General features: G+C 42.4%; 1 long non-coding RNA gene across 1 annotated transcript in view; it reads left to right on the top strand.

Moving 5' to 3' along the window:
* Positions 1–256: 256 nt before the first annotated feature.
* LOC128330434 (uncharacterized) overlaps positions 257–22,238 on the top strand; it is a 29,138-nt gene continuing 7,156 nt past the window's right edge. Inside the window, exon 1 of the long non-coding RNA XR_008310090.1 lies at positions 257–368. This is a non-coding gene — a long non-coding RNA (uncharacterized LOC128330434). The remainder of the gene's footprint in view (positions 369–22,238) is intronic.

The raw sequence follows: 22,238 nt of genomic DNA, 5'->3' as shown, positions 1-22,238 counted from the left end.
TACTAGACAGTATTAAAGAGATCAGCCCCCTTAGCCATGCAGTTAGAATAACTAGACAAGCTTCAGCTTCAATTCAAAGTAGCCCAGCCTCATTTCAAGGCCACATTAGTAACGCTTCTGGGGTGAAGAATAACAATCTTAAGAATCCAGATTGTACTTTTTAAAAGAGACTCAAAGTTGGAATAAGGACCAAATTGTACTTAAACATATTATTTTTATTATGATTATTCCCACCAATTATTTACCAGCAGCTTCCAGGAAATCAAGAACTACAGTTAAATCACAACACACAAGAGGAGAGGAAAAGAGGAGGAAGTGGACAAGGGCAAGAGTAGGTGGAGGCCGGCTGACAGCAGAGGCGGCAAAAGGTGAGTGGGGCGGTGTGCACTTTACGCCTGCTGTTCCTAGGCTTGCGGCCATGGATGGGGGAGTCCCATGCGTCTGGTGATGAGCACAGGCCTCCCTTGTGCTGGCTACACTAGTGTTACTACTGGATAAGTGTATTTAGGATTACAGTCTTAGGTGCAACCAACATGTCCCATTAGTTTCAATGGGAATTAGTAGCATCTACATTTTGTTGGATTGGGGCCACTGCTTCTGTCAGTGTTGCTTCAGTGTTGGCAGTCTATTGAACATATATGTTTTATCTCAGTAAAGACAAATCAATACGCTTGATTTTAATAATAGTTTTGAAAGTTTGTTCATAAATATTATGCTCCAGAAAAATGAAGAAAAAAATACCTTCTGATGGTTGCCGTCTCTACTTGTGGCTACCTTTGAAGCATCAGTGGAAAGAAAACTCTCCTCATAATTTTGGGAAGAAAATCTTCCCTGGAGCAAGAAAATTCTTGCACCCAGTAGGCCCTGATGAGATGTCAGATTAAAACGCTATATACAATAGCCCTTGTACATTTATCCATTTCCGTTTTAAAATTAATGAGGTGTTATGTTCCCATGAAAGTGCTTTGACTTTTGCAGAGAAGCCTTAGAGTTCTAGTTAAATATGAAGGGAAATGTATGATGCAAAAGGATTCCATAAAGGATACCATGCGACACTGTGGAAGTATCTTGTAGGAAACATTTCACAAAGTCTTGATGAGCTTATTAAGGCGTTCAAGGTAGACTTTCTTTACTCTTCTCACACTGCACCGAAATGCTAATTAGACTTCAAAAAGAGCTGCAGAATTTAAAGTAGATCTCAAATGGTGTCAAAGTGATGCTAATTCTCTGTGCCCATCATGACTGGTGCCACTTCTCTCATGTGCATCATTAAAGTGAAAATGCCTTGCATCACATTATGACGTGAGGCAGGAAAATACCTCTCTGTGATGAGCCATCAAATATTTTCTCAAGACATAGTGATGAGGATGGAACAAACAAAATGGGTCAATATAGCAACCATGTCTTATCCTTTAACGTCTGGAATTAAGGGAAGTTTCCTCTGATTGTTTTTGAGTGAGGCACCAATGATTGTAGTCTTACTCACTTCGCTCTTCAAAAAGAAAGGGGGAAGGAAATCTCTTTTCCATTTCAGAAAGAATGATGCCACTCAGGATTATTTTAATAACTTGAATGCTGTAAGAATTCTAGAATGTGGCACCTCTGGTTTGCACAAGGTGCTGAAACCCTGGGGTGCACACTGCCAGCACTTCCAGTGTAGGTTCTGATATGCCGAGACTGATTGTGTCATGTGAGCCCACCAGTCTCAGCATATCCTGCCCTACTTGCTGCAGGTGACCTGACATCTGTAATCTAGATTTGAAGTAAGTAGGATGCTAGGTTCCCTGAACCATCTAAGGCAGGATAGGTATGTGCCTGAACCGTGGTTCAAAGTGCGGACTAAGCACTTCATCAAAAATGGAATTGGGAACTTGGAGGAAAAGGAGAACAGGTACTTACCTGCTCTCTGCCACCCCTTCCAGCTTTCTGCTGGGGCAGGGTGCATCCCCAAAAGCCCCGTGCACCATCAGCACCATTGGTGTGGTCAGCATGGTGTTGCTGACCATGCAAATGGTGCCTGTGCATGTGTGGATCCCATGTCCATGCTTAGAGCACACAGGGCTTTTGGGGATACATACTGCCCCAGCAGAAGCTGGAAGGGGCGGCAGAGAGCAGGTAAGCACCTGCTCTCCTTTTCCTTAAAGCACCCAATTCCATTTTCTACTAAGTGCTCAAATTGCACTAAGTTCCTCAACAGACCAGCAGGGAATTGATGAAGTGGAGAAGTGCTAGACTCCATGCCAGAGGACTGACCCTTTAAAACTCTTTGCTGATGGGACTGACCATAGTTCAGTCAAATCCCTAGGGCAGGATATGCTGAGATGATGATGATGATGATGATGATGATGATGATGATGATGATGATGATGATTGATGATTTATTGAATGTATATAATGCCTAATCAAAATCTCTAGGTGGTTTACAGAATTATTATTTCTTGTTTACACAGTCAGACAGGTGTTATCGACTGGTTTGTTTTATCCAGCCATAGAGTCCTTCCCAAGGACCTGGGATAGCTGAATTTTATTGTCAGTTGTTATAGATATCGTCGCAGAATATAGGCTGTTTCCAGTAAAGCTGCTTTTTGTAATTGGCTGATGGTGATTTCTGTGGCCCCTATGGTGTTGAGGTGCTCTTCAAGGTCTTTTGGAACTGCACCCAGGGCACCAGTTACCACTGGGATTATTTTGGTCTTTTTCTGCCACAGCCTTCAATTTCAATTTGTAGATCTTTGTATTTTCTTATTTTTTCTATTTCTTTTTCTTCTATTCTGCTGTCCCCTGGTATTGCTGTGTCGGTTATTTTGACTTGTTTTTCTTTCTTCTTGACTACAGTTATATCTGGTGTATTGTGTGGCAGATGTTTGTCTGTTTGTAGTCGGAAGTCCCATAATATTTTTACATAATATTTTCTACCACTTTTTCAATTTTATGGTCCCACCAATTTTTGGCTACAGGTAGCTTGTATTTTTTGCAGATGTTCCAGTGTATCATCCCTGCTACCTTGTCATGCCTTTCTTTGTAGTCACTCTGTGCGATTTTTTATAACAGCTGATTAGGTGGTCCACTGTTTCATCTGCTTCTTTACAAAGGTGGCACTTGCTGTTTGTGGTGGATTTTTCTACTTTTGCTCTTATTGCATTTGTTCTTAGTGCTGGTTCTTGCGCAGCTAGTATTAAACCCTCTGTTTCTTTCTTCAATTTGCCATTCTTAAGCCATTGCCAGGTCTTGGTGATGTCTGATTTTCCACTTATATTGTGCAAATATTGACCATGCAGGGTCTTATTTCTCCATTTTTCTTCTCGGTTCTTGACTTGTTCTTTCTTGTAGGCCTGCTTTGTTTCATTGGTGTTGAATAGTTTCTCCTTATTGACCATTTTAAGTGCATCTTCTTCACTGTCCTTGATATATTCTTCGAGGCCTCTTTTCTCCTCCTCTACTGTTTGATGGACTTGCAGCATTCCTCTTCCACCTGAGCTGCGAGGGAGGTATAGCCTATCTACATCACTGCAGGGGTGCAGAGCATGATTGATGGTCATGATTTTCCTGGTCTTATGATCCAGCGTCTCTAGCCCTGCCTGGGTCCAGTCTATTATTCCTGCAGTGTATCTGATAACCAGTATAGCCCAGGTGTTTATGGCTTGTATGGTGTTCCCGCCATTGAGTTTGGACTTGAGGATTTTTCTGACTCTCCTGATGTATTCACTTCCAATTTTTCTTTTAACTTCAGTGTGTGCGATCTTATCAGCCTGGAGAATGCCCAAGTATTTGTAATGTTCTTTCTCTTCCAGGTTCTTGATGTTGCTTCCATTGGGCAGTTGTATTCCTTCTGTTTTTGTTATTTTCCCTCTGTTCATTATTAATGCAGCACACTTGTCTAGTCCAAACTCCATTGCTATATCGCTACTGAATATATGGACAGTGTTTAGCAGTGATTCGATTTCTGACTGGGACTTTCCATACAACTTCAGATCGTCCATGTACAGCAGATGGTTGATTTTACTTGATGTTTTAGATGTTTGGTATCCGAGGCCTGTTTTGTTTAGTATTTGTGAAAGTGGGGCCATGGCGATTACAAACAACAGAGGGGATAGTGAGTCCCCTTGGAAAATGCCTCTTCTAATGCTAACCTGTCCAACTGTCTCGCCATTGATTGCTAACTGTGTACTCCACATGCTCATTCCTTTTTTTTATAAATATCTGAATGTTTTTGCTGACACCAGTTGTTTCTAAACATTTTAGTATCCATGTGTGAGGCAATGAATCAAAGGCTTTCTTGTAGTCAATCCATTCAACACTTAGATTTGTTTTTCTTCTCTTGCAATTTTCTAAAATCATTTTGTCAATCAGCAGCTGGTCTTTTGTGCCTCTGGTGTTCGGGCAATTTCCTTTCTGTTCAACTGGAAGCTGTTTGTTAGTTAATAAGTGTTGCATCACTTCATCTGCTGTTATTTCAGTTAATAATTTGAACATGGTTGGCAGGCAGGTTATCGGTCTATAATTACTTGGAACTGCACCTTTTGCTGGGTCTTTCATTATGAGGTGAGTTTTCCCAGTTGTTAGGCATTGTTCAATATCACCTCCTTGCAAAATGTGATTGAACTGCTTTGATAGTTGTTTATGAAGGCTTGTTAGGTGTTTAAGCCAAAAGCCATGCAGTTAATCGTCGGCTGGAGCAGTCCAATTTTTAATTTTCTTTGCTCTTTCACTTATTAATTCTGGTGTTATTATTAGATCTTGCATTTGTTAGTTACATTTTTTTACTTCTTTCATCTAGGGGTGTGCACGGAACTGCGGAGTTGCGGTCCGGCACTGGGGTGGGGGGTTCCAAAGGAGTACGGGGGGGCTTTACTTACCCCCTCAAGAATGCGGCCGTATTTCATTGAGTAAGTGGGCGGCATACCTCCCTGCCGCCCGCTTCATTCCCCCTCCTCTCGGCGCAGCTGCTATTCTGAGTCCTCCTTTTGAATACTCAATTGGGTGGCAGGGTATCTCCCAGTCCCTGCCGCCCAGCTCTTCAATGCCCCCGGCTCGGCTGGTGGCCTCCCCCTGAGCAGCCCCAACTCCTGGTGCCCCTTCCCTTCCCATACTCAAGGGGTCGGCAGGAGAACTCCCCTGCCGACCCCGTCCCATTCCGCGGCTGGGCTGCAAATGGCTTCTAGGAAGCCTTTTGCACAGGCGCGCAAAAGGCTTCCTAGAAGCCATTTGCAGCCCAGCCAGGGAAGGGGAAGGAGAGTTCTCCTGCCGACCCCTTGAGTATGGGAAGGGAAGGGGCGCCAGGAGTTGGAGCTGCTCAGGGGGAGGCCACCAGCCGAGCCGGGGGCATTGAAGAGCTGGGCGGCAGGGACTGGGAGATACCCTGCCGCCCAATTGAGTATTCAAAAGGAGGACTCAGAATAGCAGCTGCGCCGAGAGGAGGGGGAATGAAGCGGGTGGCAGGGAGGTATGCCGCCCACTTACTCAATGAAATACGGCCGCATTCTTGAGGGGGTAAGTAAAGCCCCCCCCGTACTCTTTTGGAACCCCCACCCAAACCAAAACCACCCCGTGTCCGGACCGGTCTGGAGGCCTTTAGAATGGCCTCCGAACCGGTCCGTGCACATGACTACTTTCATCCAGCCTGCTTTTTAATTATAATCTATTGGATTGTCCCATAATTTCCCCCAGAATTGCACTGTTTCTTCTTTATTTGGTGTTTCTAGGTTTCTTGCAGTTTCTCCTTCTATGCTTTGGTAGAAACGTCTCTGATTCGACTGGAATTGGAGATTCTGCCTGTGTTGTGTAATTCTGGCTTCATACCTGCTAATCTTCTTTGACACTGCTGTTATTTGCTGCTTTATTATTTCTAGGACTTCTCTAATTTTCCTTGAATCTAGGTGGTATTTTTGGATCAGATACTGTTGGGTGTTTTCATTCTTCAGCTTCTTGTCTTTCATATCTTTCAATTTACTAGCATCTGATCTAAGCCTGGAGATTTTATTTTCTAATCTAATCTTCCATTTAGGTGATGTACTGCTTTCTTTTTTTACAGGTCCACTGATCTTATATCCGAGCTCTTGTGTTGTTATTGTTGCTGCACTGTACATTAGTTGGTTTGTTTCTTGCAAATTATTGGTTGTTATCTCTGCAAGTGCAGCATTGACATCTTTTAATGCCTGAGTGAGTTGTTTTTTGGCAACTGTTTTTAGAGCTTGAAGTCGAACCCTGGTGGTTGTTTGGTTCATGTGCTCAGTTATTTTTTGCTTTAGTTCTTGTTGCTTTTCTGTTAAACGGCATTGGGTTTTTGAGGTGAAGGCAAAGGGGTGGTTGCCTGGTTTTGATTTTGAAACAGTTCAGTAACAGTGGCATCCTCTATTTCCAACACCTCCTCCACCTGCGCCTGAGCAACTTCTTCAGTTGGTGGTAATTCTTCTTCCATATCTTGAGCCTGTGTTGCTCTTTGCAGTTCTTCCAGCTCAGCTCCTGTGAATACTTTATTTCTTATTATGTATCTTCTCTGGTCTGCTAGCCTTTGTTCTGTTATTTCTGTATCTGGATGCTTCTCTTTCCAAATTTGGTACATTCTTTTAAAATAACCTATTCTAGTTGGACTAGACTTGTAATAGCAGATCATTATTTCCTTGTTGGCATTTTTTGTATATTTTTTTCGGTTAAGCGACGTTTCTTCCAGTAACTTTGCTGTCTTCAGACCTGGTTGCTCAACTGAAGATCCTGAGTCCTGTTGCCCACTTGCCACCAGATGTCCAGGGACTTTAGCACCTAGTGCGGTCCTTGTTGACCTGGGCAACGACCGATCCGCTATAGATTTATTAAAGTTACGTCTCACCATATTTGTTGATGGGAGAGGCACTCTTTGTCTGGCTCCTCTGGTGAGACCTGTCCAGTATGGTTGGACCTCTGGCATAGCTCTCATGTTCCTCAGAGCACACAAGCCCCACAACCATGCCAAGGATGGGCCTCACTGGGGGAATTATTATTATTATTATTATTATTATTATTATTATTATTATTATTATTATTATTTTAAATAAATTTATTATTATTATTATTATTATTATTATTATTATTATTATTATTATTATTAATTTCAATTTCTATACCGCCCTTCCAAAAATAGCTCAGGGCGATTTACAAGAGAAATAGCTCAGGGCGGTTTACAAGAGAAATAAAAAATAAATAAGATGGCTCCCTGTCCCCAAAGGGCTCATATTCTAAAACGAAACATAAGACAGACACAAGCAACAGTCACTGGAAGTACTGTATTGGGGGTGGATAGGGCCAATTACTCTCCCCCTGCTAAATAAAGAGAATCACCATGGTAAAAGGTGCCTCTTTGCCCTGTTAGCAGGGGTTAAATTAAAACTAAATTAAATTAAAACATAATATAAAATATAAAACATTCAAAATACATTTTAAATATTGTTGTATTGCTGTTCTATGACCAAAATAAAGTTTTACTTACTTACTTACTTACTTACTTACATAAAAAGATAAAATAGATAAAAACACATTAAAATTTAAAAGATTGGTATCCGTTGAAGACCTGGGGAAATAGGTATGTCTTCAGGGTCCACCTAAAAACAAACAGAGAAGGGGATGCTCTTATTTCAGCAGGGAGCGAATTCCAAAGCGCTGGGGCAGCCACAGAGAAGGCCTGGTCCCAAGTTGCCACCAAACGAGTTGGCAGCAACTCTTATTTCAGAGGTTCAGAGGGCTGCAAAGGCAGCCCTACGTAGAGTGCATGACAGTAGTCAAGCCTAGAGGTTACCACCAGCATATGAACCAACATTTTAAGGTCATTTGTGTCCAGAAGTGGATGTATCTGGTGTATCAGTCAAAACTGATAAAAAACACTCATGGCCACAGCCTCAACCTGAGAAACCAGGGAGAGTCTGGGATCCAGGAGCACTCCCAGACTATAACCAGACCTCTCCAAATGATCTTAATAGGCGGTGGCAGGGTTCCCAACAGAGAAGGCGCTCCCTCAAGTACCCTGGACCTAAGCCGTTAAGGGCTTTATAGGTAATAACCAGTACTTTGTATTTCATTCAGAAACATATCGGCAGCCAGTGACGTTATTTTAGAATTGGTGTTATATGGTCCCTTTGTGTTGTCCCAGAGACCAATCTGGCTGCTGCATTCTGAACCAATTGTAGTTTCCAAACTATGTACAAAGGCAGCCCTACATAGAGTGCATGACAGTAGTCAAGCCTAGAGGTTACCACCAGCATATGAACCAACATTTTAAGGTCATTTGTGTCCAGAAGTGGATATATCTGGTGTATCAGTCGAAACTGATAAAAAACACTCATGGCCCCAGCCTCAACCTGAGAAACCAGGGAGAGTCTGGGATCCAGGAGCACTCCCAGACTATGAACCTGAACTTTTAGGGGGAGTGTAACTCCATCCAGAACAGGGAGATCTAAACCATCTCTCCGGCCTCCTAGAGACAGTACCTCCATCTTGTTTGGATTCAACTTCAGCCTGTTATCCCTCATCCATTACTCATTAGGTGATCTTTAAAAAGTCACTAGCCCACACTCCTACCCATATGTAATATTAGGATAATTATATTAGGATGATAACATTAGCTTGCCTTAGAGTTGTTTTAAGGATTACTGGGATAATGCTTGTGAAGTATTTTGGAAAAGAATGTATTATGCATCCAGAATGATTAGTTCTTCCTCGTTTTCATTAGTTCTGTTTTACTACTGTATTTTAGCTCTTTAGAGGTACTGTAGACTTACATTTTAAAATGACAAATAAATTGCTTATTGATTCCTTGGCCAACAAAATACCTCCTTACCAGTCTCCCTCCTGCATCATCAGACAATTGGTTCACTCAACCAAATACAGTGCCTGCTGTATTTCTATTGACTCTAGAAGGAAGTAACTTTAATGAGAGCATTCATTGCCAAAGGTGTCATCCATTAATTCTTCCTTCTCCAATAGTGCTTAATATAGTGTCTGAACATAAGCGTTAGAAATGGATTTTTAGAACAAGAGATACTTGTGTGTCTGATTGAAAACCCATGTATTTAAGGCAACAAGAAAAAATAATAATTCACAGAGCCTGATCCTACAATTTATTCCTTGGGCTGGAGTGACTTTCCATATATTCCACAGAATGAAGTGGCCAGATTCAAGCTTCAGTCAAGTTTTGGCTTGTTTTACTTCAGACTGCAAGTATAAGGAGGCATTTTAAAAAACATTTTCTGCATAAAAGCTCCCCTTGTAGTAAATGCGTACATCAGAAAGGATGGCTTAGCATAGCCTCTCCCTGATGTGTTCTACATGCAAAGAATTATTGAGGAAACATTGAACAACAATAACAACATCTCTCCTTCCCTCCCTCCACCCCCCCCCCCACATACACAACCTTGAAGTGGTACAGCCAAAATTATGCCTCCTCATTTTATCCCATGGGCTATTATTTCAGTCCATTCTCTCCTGTGGGCTATTGGGTCTATAAATGTACCTTTTTAAAAAGCTATCATCTACCATATCAGCTTGCATAATATGTAAAACAACTCTAATAGCACAAGGACAGCATTCTATCATGTTATTTCACCCTACCTTCCATGGTTTCTCAAAGCTTTTCCTTTGCAAGATGTGTGCTAGATCAGGCATTTTTAAAGCTCAGAATCGCCTACTGAATAAGTGTGCCAGTTTGCTAATGAAACTGTGGGAAAATAGCTAAGTTATGAGGAACAGAAGTTGAAAAGCAGGCATAAAATCGCAACACTATGGTCAGGTGTCTCCCCCCACCCCTCACCCTATATTTACAGTGGGAGATTTTGCTAAATAATAATGAAGCCCAGACTGATTCAATATCATCTGTACAAGGCCCTTTCATGGTTGTTGTTTTTTTAAAATATGTATTGCATTTCTATAAATTTAGAAAATGGCTCTCATTAGGTTTTATGGTAATGCCAGATCTGCACATTCTCATTATACTGACAACAGTATAGAAGTTTGGTGAGAACAGAGAAGGCGGAAGGGGGAGTGACTAGGCAGAGAAGGCAAGGCAAAGCAAGGCAGTCAGGGTTATAGGACCTTGAAGTGTTCCAAGTAAGTTGTTCCAGCAAAGGCCAACACTGGAAGGAGATCTTAATCTTGTCTCCTAGACTACCCCTCCCAAACATCTCTGTCATGCCTGAGTTTTAAAGGGTTGGTCCTCTGGCCTGGGGTCTAGCATGTCTCCACTCTATCAAGTCCCTCCTTGTTGGCTACTTAGCATAGCCAACTCATTGCAGGAGCTGAGACTTGGGCTCAGTGAGTTCTAGTTTCTGAGTCTGGTTCTGGGGTTCCTGGCTCTGAGGTCTCCCAGTTGTTAGGCTCAAGATTCCCAGACTTCCAATCATGGAAACTCTCACTGTCACACTTACAGCATTTGCCTCTTAAATGCTGTAATTGTGAAGAAAATGGGGAGTGCTATGCTTTCAGGCACATCAGTAATTCAGTGTTGGCAGTGGAGTTTCCAGTCACATTCTGGGGTTCTATAAACAAGTACAGTATCCTACCCCCCATACTCTCCCCTCCCAACAGGGCTTCAGTGGGTGTACATTCTGTGTGCAGTGTATACTTGATTGTGGCTCAGTATGCATGTACAATTACTGGTGTTTTACATTCAACATCTATACAGCAGTACACATAATCTGTACCCTACCTTTTCAAGATGTCTGCTATTGGCCTTTCATATATAGCCATTTACCCAAAAATGTCCAAAGAAGCACAAACACCTGTGCATGCGTACAACATACTGAAGACATACACATGAGCATCCCTACCCAGGTAGGGCTGCTTGTATGGAGTGCTAGGATCGAGCCCAATCCTGGAACTGCCCACCAGGTAGCCCAAGTTTTTTACACGGGCTATTCCTGAGGTAAAAGGGTGCAAGTTATCCCTTATCCCCCAGTCCCTGGTTGTGTGCAGCCCAAGCATGCACAAAGCCAGGCAGTAAGAGTGCACAGCAGAGGACTCCCCCAATGCACCGTGCTCCCAGCACGGCACATTGTGGGATGCCAGAAGACTTCCTCCTCTGGTTCCTGGCTCTGCTGCTTGCTACAGCAAGTCATGTGATCGTGTACCGCACAAGTGGCAGAGACTAATGGGGAGGGTTTATCATGATAGGCAGGTAGGCGCCTGTCTCCCCACATTTTGGTCATGAGAACAACCTTACTGTCTGAATAGCCTACCTTTCTGATTATCATTTTTCATAGTACCCTCCTCACCTTCATTGTCTCAGACTTTCACACCACTCCCTATCCCTACCGTATCTCTCAAGAGTCTGGTTCTTGTTTGGGTTGGAAGTGAAGGACTCTGTGGTGCCTCGTACCTCAATGACAGAGAGGGACAGATTAGTGAGTCAGAAGGCTAGAGGGGTCAAGACATTGGTCATCCCTTCTCTCTACTGCTCTGACACTATCCCTTTGATATGTAGATTGCTACTCTCGGGGACTTCCTTCCTACCTGCCTCTCTCTCTCTTCCTTCTGCTTCTCCCTATCACACATGTTCGCCTCTCTCTCTGCACCATGTGTGTAGAGATGCAGACAGCATCTCTCTGCATCCAGCTAGCTAGCTAGATTAGAGATTCTATCTCTCCACTTTCCTATCTAGAATGGAGTTCTCCAATAAAGACTCCTCATATTGATTTGAAACTATGAACTGGCTCCAAGTTTCTTTTGCTCTCAGCAAACATGCATGCCTGGGCAGACTCCGTTGTGTTTTGCCTCTGTGCAGTCTGCTATAATAGAAGGGTATCTCTTATCAGAGAGAATTCCCAACAGTTTGCAAATTCACTAGATAGTTTGAGGGGGACTGAGGAGGGGGAAAGATGGAACCAAGAACTGCACTAATGTAATTGGATAAAAGTCTATAAGAAACACTTCAATGGATCTCCCTATCTTCCATGGATATTCCCTTTACACAAGGGAATTTAAAGGGCTTTGGAGTTGAGAACATTGGAAACAAGAAGTTGCATATCATCCCAGTCTATCTGGTGGAGATAAAGAGCAACTGCAATGCACAAATTATAGATCTATTGTGAGAGCAGGACTAGATTGAACCAGACCTGCTTTGCATTTGTGTGGCTGAATTGGAAAGTAAGACAATAATACTTTGGCTATGCAGCATACTATATTAGCATTCTGTCTCATTGCTTTTAATCTTTTGTGTCATCACTTGCTATGCTGAAGTTTAAGAACTTTAATTGATGCATCTGTTATCTTACAGTTCTCTTACATAGACATTCTTACATCTTTAGTCAATATCAGAAAAAGTCCCTTCAGAGTATAAGGAAACCTGATTTACTTCTTGCTCAGAACAGTAGCACCTCCCACCCACAGTCCTGCTACGCTGCCTCATCATGGTGCTGGTGGTGGATGTTCCTGGGAGGGATGAGCAAAGTACGCTGGGAGGTATACTCCCAGTAGGGTCACCCAAGATGCGAAGGTCATCTCAGCTGCCCAGCTAAAGCAAGCAGGCAACTATATTGGGCAGCAGCAATATAGGAAGGACGGTCACTTTAGTGACAATTACAAAGACATCATTTCATATTGTGCGGGAGAAGGCAATGGTAAACCACTCCTGTATTTTACCAAGAAAACCACATAGATAGACAAGATAGAATGATTGTCAATGCACTGTCAGATGATGGGCCGCTCAGGTTGGATGATAATATGCTACTGAGAAAGAGCTGAGGATCTCTCAGAGTACCGATGGTGTTTATGACGCGGTTAGACTAAAGCCTTTTGGACATCTAGCAGCTGATGTAGCCATGCGGGAAAAGAAAACTCGAAGATGCAAAGACAGAATTACATTGGGGATGTGAAACGTAAGAAGCATGAATATGGGAAATCTCAAAACCACAGTGATAGATGAAATGAATCGACTACAGAATGACATCTTAAAATGGACTGAATTTGGACACTTTCAGTCAGAAAATCATACTGTTTACTACTCAGGACACGAAAACCAAAGAAGAAATGGTGTTGCTTTCATAGTCAGGAAGTATATAATAATGACAGTACTTAGGAAGCCACAGTCCAGATGGGACATGGTGAAACAGACTGGTTCCAGATTGGCAAAGGAGTAAGACAAGGCTGTATACCTTCTCCTTATTTATTCCACTTATATGCTGAACATATACTGAGAGAAGCTGGATTGGAAGCTGAGGACTAGCACTTGGTAGAGTTGCAATAAAGGCCTTGGAAAAGATATTTAGATGCTGTGATGAGTCTATACCTACAAAGATTAGAGTCGTTCAGACAATGGTTTTACCCATGACACTCTATGGATGCGAAAGCTGGACTTTGAAGAAGCAAGATAGAAAAGGTATGGACGCTTTTGAACTTTGGTGCTGGAAAAGACTTTTGAGGATACCATGGACAGTCAGGAAAACAAACAAATGGATCATAGAACAAATCAATCCAGAATTTTCACTCAAGGCACAAATGACCAGCCTCAAACTATCATACTTGGGACACATTATGAGAAAACCCAGCTCCCTTGAGAATTCCATAATGATGGGAAAAGTTGAAGGAGACAACAACCAGCAGCAACGTGGATGGACTCAATTACAACAGCAATGAATGCACCACTGAGAGACCTTAAAGGCCAAGTTGAAAACAGATCATCCTGGATAGAATCTATCTATGTGGTCGCTAAGAGTTGTCACCAACTTGATGGCACTTAATCAATCAATCAAGTCAGGATTAGCACCCTGAAAAACGAACACCGTTTAAATTAATACTTTGGGTGTTTTATGTGGTCTCTAAAAGTTGACACTGACTCGATGACACTAAATCAATCAATGAATCAGAACGGTAGAATTCCATTGGTGTCACTGATTTACCTGGTGAAACTTATTGGGAAAGTGAAATCAATAAATTGGTACTACAGAAGTAAAGGGTCTTATAAATGTTGCCTGGGTGATTTTTCTATACCTGCATTAACCTTGAAGAACTAAGCTGGACAGAAATTCTTTATCAAGGCATATTGATAGAGATTTTTTACTTCCCTTATTAGTAACTGAGTTGAAATAATATACATAACTTATATGAAAGAACCCCATGTAATTACAAAGTGAGTCTTCAGTTCTTGATTTTTCTTTTTAAGATTAAATTGATATCATTTTAACACCCTGACCAGTGTTCCTAACCCTAAAAACTATGATACAGGAACATAGGAAACTGCTTTAGACCAATCAGATCATTGGTCTGTCTAGCTCAGTATTGTCTACACTGAATGGCAGCGGCTTTTCCAAGGTTTCAGGCAACTGCCTTTCACAGTTTTACCTGGAGATGCCGGGACTGAATCTGGGACCTTCTGCAGGCAAAACAGATGCTCAACTACTGGCTACAGTCCCTTCCACAAAAATACAATATAGGAACATAGGAAGCTGCTTTATACAGAGTCAGACCATGGGTTCTATCTAGTTCTGTCTACACTAAATGGTAACGGCTTTCTCCAAGGTTTCAGGCAGGAGTCTTTCCCAGCCCTACATAGAGATGCTGCCAGGGATTGAACCTGGGACCTTTGGCATGCAAAGCAGATGCTCTACCATCCCACAGCATTTTTAATTTTTTTAAAAAGGTATGTCTAAATGTTTTTCTGGTTAAAGGACTCCTGCCACATTCTCTACCTTAACAGGACCCTTCCCCCACTCTCCACACCAGCAGGCCCAGCTGCTTTAATTCCTTTTCCATTGTAACATGCTTGCTTCCTATACAGTTATAGAGTTTTCTCCTTCCCTTAGGCCAGCCCAAGAGCTACAATGCAGCTCTACAATGGACTGCTACAATTTCCTTTGTCCAAACTGCATTGATCCCACTGTGAACTGCACCAGCTCTCATTTCTGCCTTATCTTCTATCAAGCCACTTATCCCTTTTCAGTCCCAATTCTATTCTGATCCTGCTATATGAAGCTGTCTTAGACCATTGGACCATTAAGCTCAATACTGGCAGCTGCTCTCTGGGGCATCAAATGGAGTCACCACCACCACCACCAGCAGCCTTATCTGAAAAGACCACAGATTGGACCTAGGAGTAGGGGTATGCAAATTGATTTGAATTTGAATTGATTCAAATTTGAATTGAATAACTCCTTAAAAGGGCTATGCAATTTGAATTCAAATCAAATTTTTGAAATACAATTCAGATTCGATCTGAGAGCTGTTTGGCACCTTTTAAAAACCATTCAGGTGCCCTGATTGGTTTAAAAAAAAAAGGTGCCAAAACAGGGTCAAATCAATTCAAATTCAAGTCAGATTTTCAGACCAGATTCAAATTTGATTCAAATTCAAAATGAATTTTTGGAATTTGATTTGAATCCAAAACAATTTTTTAAAAAATCATTTAGTGCACATATCTATCTGGGAGTTGCAAAGCATGTGTTCTACCATTGACTAAACAGTTATAGATTGGTTTGACATGAACTCACTGGGTATACTGCTCAGCCTCTTTTCTTTACTGCTTGGTTTGGCTTGATCTTCTTGGTTCTAATCTACCAATGCTAGCACTTTGACTGCCTTCTCTGAGCTCCCTTATAGAACCAGTTATTTGGAACATATCACATCAAAACATTAAACAAAATTACTCTAGACTATGCATTTCCAAATGAGGGAAGAATTATCTTGGAACAGCTATCATATTTTAGATATCAATCCTAAACACACTTTATCACAATGGGAATTTTCCAAGTAGGCATGCTTAGCATTACATTATTAAGCACTTACCATGCCACAGGAATATTGAGTTTTATTGTGGTTTTCAAGCCTTCATATTATTATATTGTGAATAAATTCATCCAGCTAATAGCAGGAATGATGAAGGGAAAATACCATAATGTGCATAAGATGGATGCATAGATAAGCTTAATAACAGATTTCATTTAAGATTGCAATTTTAGATCACTTTTTAAAAAGTTTTAAAAACAATAGGCAATCTCCATAACTGGCTAGGAAGATGTGAGCTTTGCACTCATACTTCATTAAACAGATTGGTTTGATAGTTTAAAAGTGAGGTGAAAAAACTGAATCTTCCATTGAAGCTGACAGCACAGAGCTCTTTCTTGTTCCTATCTTCTCCATTTTTGAGACCAATATGAATGAATCCTATGAATCCTATAAAATCTTTCCTTTAGATGAGACAGCAGAGAAGCTACAGATCTGACATGCCTATTGTTACAAAGCCAAACATCAAGAGGTAGCTTAAAAAGAAGCTACCATTAAACAACATCAAAGCACTTGAAGAAGGGTACAAGCCAGAGGAAGAACACTTTAAATTTGGATGCATACTGACTTCTTTCTTTAAATTTTCTTACCTTATCACAAACAATGGCCGCATTTGCATATAATGTCAAACTAGAGGTCTCCAGACCTGCAGTTGATTTTTCTAACTGAATCGCATCACAGACATTCATCGAATTGCGGTTCAGCAGCCTCCAGTTTCAGGGCTAGCTGCCCCTTGCCTCTTCCTGGTCTACTGAGGCCACATGTACTGAGCAACTTCCATAGCGCTCACATTGCCAGATTGTGGGCAAGGTGTCAGCACAGCACAAGTGGGCATGCCAAGGGGGTGTGCCAAGCACAGTCATGCCTTTTTTGAATGGCCCACCAACCCCAGCAAGGAAAGGGCATTTAAATTCCTTTAAATGCATTGCCATGCCAGCCCTTCTTCTGATCGCGATTGCACTGCTGCCCACCTAAGAGCCCCAAAACAAAACTGTATCACACACGCACAATTTCAGGGAAGAGCCTTGGGTGGGGGCACGATTCCCCTATAACTCAGGAAAGAAAATGGAACATGATAACTTTTCCACACCTACCTCCTCCTCTCCAGGGAAGCCTTTCACGCACCCAAAGGAGATTTTGACGATCCATGCAACAGAGCCAACTGGGTGGGCAGACTGAGGAAACACTGGGGAAAGATTTTTACTCTTATTCAAAATTCCCGGGCCTGACCCGGCATTGAGCCGTATACAGATCTGACACTGCGGGGAATCACAGGAGAGGGGAGCCCAAATTTCCAGTGACCCCAGGAGAGCAGGGTTGGCATTCCAGACAAAAATGAAGATGGCTGTGTTCAAATGGGCAGATGACCAGAGGGCACACTTTGAGAGCGACTTGGTGGCAGTCACCAAGACAGGGAGAGCTGTTGGCAGGGTACCCATCCCTGTGGCTTGCTTGTATAGAACAACCTGCCTGGGCGGCTTCTTATGTATGGCCCCCATGGCCTGACAGTCTTGTGAGGAAGAAGGAAGATTGTTGTAATACATTATTGACAATTCTGCCCAACAACCCTGTCCCCACTGACAGTTGTTCTCATGAGTTGTGAGGAGGTGTCCCCAGGGCCTTACAGTCTCATGAGTGAGCGGTCCGTGCAGGATCAGCATCTCTCACCACTGCATACGACTAATCACCCCTTTCACTGGGTCAAGGCTGATCCTGCTGCCCAGCCCTTCTCATGAGTAAGCCTAGGGGCCCTACAGGTAACCCCAAGAGGAAGGGTATGGGCCCTTCAGTGTACAAAAAATAGACCTTAGTCTTTCAAGAATCTCTGCTTGGGACTGCTTATTTAACCAACCCCCGGTTTCGCTGCCCTGACATATGTTTCTGCCCCAGCACTTTAATGAGGTTGCCCTGTCTGTGTTGGAATCTCAAAGGGGTGTGCTTGTGAACATATACCATTGTTGCTTCATTTTGGGGGAGCAAAGCACTTAGTACCCATCTTGTCTCCCATCCCCTTTCTCTCCTGCTTGCCAGAAGGGGGGTGCAAGGGACAGAGTGGGAAAAGAGAATGTCCCTGTGTGACTTTGCCATTGGACAGGCTGACAAGCTTGGGCAGGGACATTGCGGCATCCCTGTTGCCAGGCACCTGCTTTGTTGTCTCAGGGATGGGAGGCAGATGAGTGCTTGGAAAGATGGCAGCAAGAAGCACCACAGGCATTGAGCAGTCGTGAGCCTGGGAGGGTCTGTGGCACCGTCTCTATTATTGTGGCTCCAGAATGCGAATGAAACAATGGTTGTGGTGCTGTCCACGTTTGGACATAATGCTGCCACCACCAAACCTCAAGTTGGGGCAGTGAAATTTACTACAAACTAAAGGTACAAATTGGAGTTTGGCAAGGCAAATTGCAGGTCACTTTTGCTGCGAAACTGTGGTTGCACACTTTTGGACATAATGAAGAGCCAACCTCTGATACGTTTAACTGTGGTTTTGCATTACATGCGAATATGGCCAATTTATAAACATAATTTAATTGTTGTATGCAGCCTTGGGTTCTATTTTGTAGAAAGATGGTTTATACATGTTTATAATCACTTTTAAAAAATCAACACACTTTTGACTTCCCTCCAAAATTACTCTGATCTCCCTGGACTTAGGAGGAACCTCCAAATTAATTTCCAATTGCACTTTTGGACAATATCCAGTAACCTAGGAATCATGTGACAAAGCCATCCAGATAAATTTTACTGAAGATGAATTCTGAATTTGCTGCGAATTCAATTTTAATTGGCATTTTGATGTCACCTATAATTCACTGACAAAATCTATTAATTGCCTGCCTGTAAAACACACTAACATGAGTTTTGCGGAGGTGAAACACACACACATGCGCGCGCGCGCACACACACACACACACACACACACAATTAGTTACTATTGTGTGGATATATATTTGTCAGTCATCAAAGTTGCCCTACAGTGTTATGGATTTTTGGTGCTATGGATATATTTGGAAGCTGTGCTTTCCAAATATAATGGCCAGATTGTGGTCTTTCATGAATTGAAAACCATGTAATCTCCTCCAGTGCTGGGAGCTTTTTGCAATTATCTCTGATCCATGAATACCATTTTCAGTTCTAAAGCACTATATATATTCTCTTTAGAAATATAAGCATCAAAGTTCATGCTAGGCTGGAATCCGTCACATTGTTATAACAAAAGAGACTCAAAAGAGGAAAAACAAATTGGTCATGCTGGACAATAAAAGTCTGTGCTTTATTTACCTTTTCTTCATCTAACTGTGTAGTCTGTGATTGAGTAATTTTGCACAACTCAGATGACCAAAAGACCATCCTCTCTAAACCTGTCCTGAAGGCCAGGGACTCAGCAGCTTCCTATGGATCAACTAGTGGTTAGAGTGCTGGACTAGGACCGGGGAGACCCGAGTTCAAATCCCCATTCAACCATGGTAATAGCTGGGTGACTCTGGGCCAGTCACTTCTCTCTCATCCTAACCTACTTCACAGGGTTGTTGTGAGGAGAAACTCAAGTATGTAGTACACCGCTCTGGGCTCCTTGGAGGAAGAGCGGGATATAAAATGTAAAAATAATAATAATAAAATAAATAATAATGTCCTCCATAGAGAGAGCAGAGAAAGCTGCTCCTTCTTATAACGTTCTCCATACAGAGAGCTGTACTGGAGAAAGTTGCACAGGAAGCAAACAGTTCTAAAGGACTTTCACAATGAACCAAGCCTGATCTGTCAAAAATATTGTAATTCCCTCTATTCTAGTCAAGATAACTGGAGTCAAAGACTTCATTCAGATACATCCCTGTTCTAGTTAAACCATGTGGCTGAAATATCAATATATAGGCAGACACAAGAAAGAAAATAGTGACTCCAGATGTAAAGGTAATGGCATATCTTGCCATGATCCCAAAGGTGCTTTCTTATCATAGATTCAAACAAGAAGTTCTGGTAAGATCTAATCCACCTACTTTCCTTTCACTATCATTTTAATTGATTATTACCCTCTTCAAATTCATGCACTTTTTGTTGTTAAACATCAAATGCAATATGCAGGGTACAATGAAACAGTAGTCACCAGAGCCTCAAATGTAAGAACAGGGTGCACCACACATAGGTGAAGGAATATATATATGAAATAATCACATTATAAAACACACCATTGAAATGTCCCTGTTGGCATTACAGTTGCACTAAATTTGATCCAAATTGGTCCAGTTATTAGGGGGGAACACATACACAGCTACCAACTTGAAAAGGGTTCCGAGATTCATTTATGGGATTTGAAGGTTTAATGTCCTCTGTGATCTTAAGATGCATTCCAAGCATGGTGCAAATTAGTTAGGTGGTTCACTAATTAGCCCACTTCCATCTAAAATGTCCATGCATCCACTGCCTTGAATTGAAGTGGATGATGTCACCACAAAATATGCCATTGAGGTGTCTCTATGTGGAACCACAACGGTTCCAAATTTGGTCCAAATTGGTCCAGGCATTGTGAAGTTGTTAGGGACACACAAACGCATAAAACAAAGTGATCTCATTAGACTACTTTCCATGAGGAAAGTATGTTAACAATGGCCTGTGGAACCACAGCACTAGCGGTGTGCATGAACTGTTTGATGTGGAACCGGTTCATATTGAACTGAGCCAGTTTGGCAGTTTGATCATGAGCTGAACCAAGGCTGGTTCGATCTAAATGGACCAAGCCTGGTTCCGTGCAAATTGGTTCAATCGAACTGGATCGAATTGGACCAAGCCCGGTTCAATGCAAATTGGTTCTATATCGAGGGGTAGCAGGCCAGTGTGTGGGAGCGGGGACAGCAAGAAAGGCTATTTAAGGTTCTTACCTGGCTCGCCAGTGCGCCCCCCCCCCCCCAATTGCCAGCTGTGCAGCAGCATGGTTCTGGCATCCACGGAGTCAGGAACCACTCCTCCACTATGCAGGCAGCCTTTGTTTAAAGACTGACCCAGCCAGCAATTCAGTTGGGTGTGTGGGACCAGGGTAAGAACTTAAACAACTTTTACAAGTATTATTTTTATTTGTTTGTTTATTTAATAAATGTGTATACTGCCTACTAATGAAGTCTCTAGGCGATTTACAGCATAGAGCAAACCAAGAATAAAACAAACCAAGAATTTAACAGTCAAAACATAAAAACCAGATTAAAATATCCCTAAAACTAACTAAAAAGCTTGGCTGAAGAGTTGTGTCTTCAGTTGTTTCCTAAAAGCCGACAGTGATGGAGCAGCTCTAATCTCAGCAGGAAGTGAATTCCACAGTCCTGGGGCAACTACAGAAAGGGCATGCCTTTGAGACACCATCAGACCAACTGGTGGTACCCTTAGACGAAGCTCCCTTGAAGATCTTAATAGGCGGTGGGATTCATAACGAAGAAGGCATTCTCTTAAATACTGTGGGCCCAAGCAGTTAAGGACTTTATAGGTAATAACCAGCACTTTGTATTTTGCCCGGAAATCTATTGGTAGCCAGCGTAGATCTTTTAGAATCTGAGTAATATGGTATTTACAGGACATCCTGGAGACCAATCTGGCAGCAGTATTCTGCAATAGTCAAGCCTGAAGGTTACCAGCATGTGCATTGTGCACCACTGTCTTAAGGTCATTCACTTACAGGAAAGGGTGCAATTGGCAAACTAGTAAAAGCTGATAAAAAGTACTCATGGCCACTGCCTCCCCCAGAGGTATCAGAGATAGGGTTGCGTCCAGGAGTACTCCCAAACTACAAAACTGTTCCTTCTGGGGGGAGTGTAACCCCACCCAGAACAGGCAGATCTATCACATTTCCCAAACTGTGGCTTCCTACAGTGAACACTTCCATCTTGTTTGGATTCAGTTTCACACACAGAGACTGAACTAGTTATGCCTCATCCAGCCCATGACTGCCTCAAGTCAGGCTCTTAGGGAGATTATGCCATTGCCTGATGATAATCTGCCCAAAAGCCAGTTTGGAATGGGTCTAGATAGTCGGTTTCATCCAAGACTGCCTGGAGTTGAGAGGCCATTTAAGTGTTTCACTCTCTCCACAGCTCATTCCTTGCCAAATGGGATCTCGCCCTACTCCCACCCTGAGTGCAGAATGGGGTATGTTGGTTGTCTTTTCGGGGGCCGAGTAGGAAATTTTTGCTCCCCAGCAGATTGGCCAGGCTCAGGGATTTTTCCCTCCTGTTTTCCATCTTACTTAGCTTGCTAAATAGGACATAACATGGTAGGTGCAGTGCAGGCTTGGTGTAGGACTAGTGGGGGGTTTATTGGTAAGCACATTTGCGCTGGTTTTATATGGGGGCATAGTTAATCGGTCCTTAAAGACTGCAACTCAGGGACTATGATTTGTACTCCTACCTCCTATGGGGGTTTCACAAACCTTACAGGATGAACAGCTTGAGGGGTAAAGCTCACAAAAGGACACTGACCCTTCCAGGGTTGACAAAGAGGAATGGGAATCAGCTTTGTCTTGA

The sequence above is a fragment of the Hemicordylus capensis genome, chromosome 1 (assembly GCF_027244095.1).
Source record: "Hemicordylus capensis ecotype Gifberg chromosome 1, rHemCap1.1.pri, whole genome shotgun sequence".
Classification (NCBI taxonomy): Eukaryota; Metazoa; Chordata; class Lepidosauria; order Squamata; family Cordylidae; genus Hemicordylus; species Hemicordylus capensis.
This window is presented reverse-complemented; position numbering and strand designations above follow the sequence as displayed.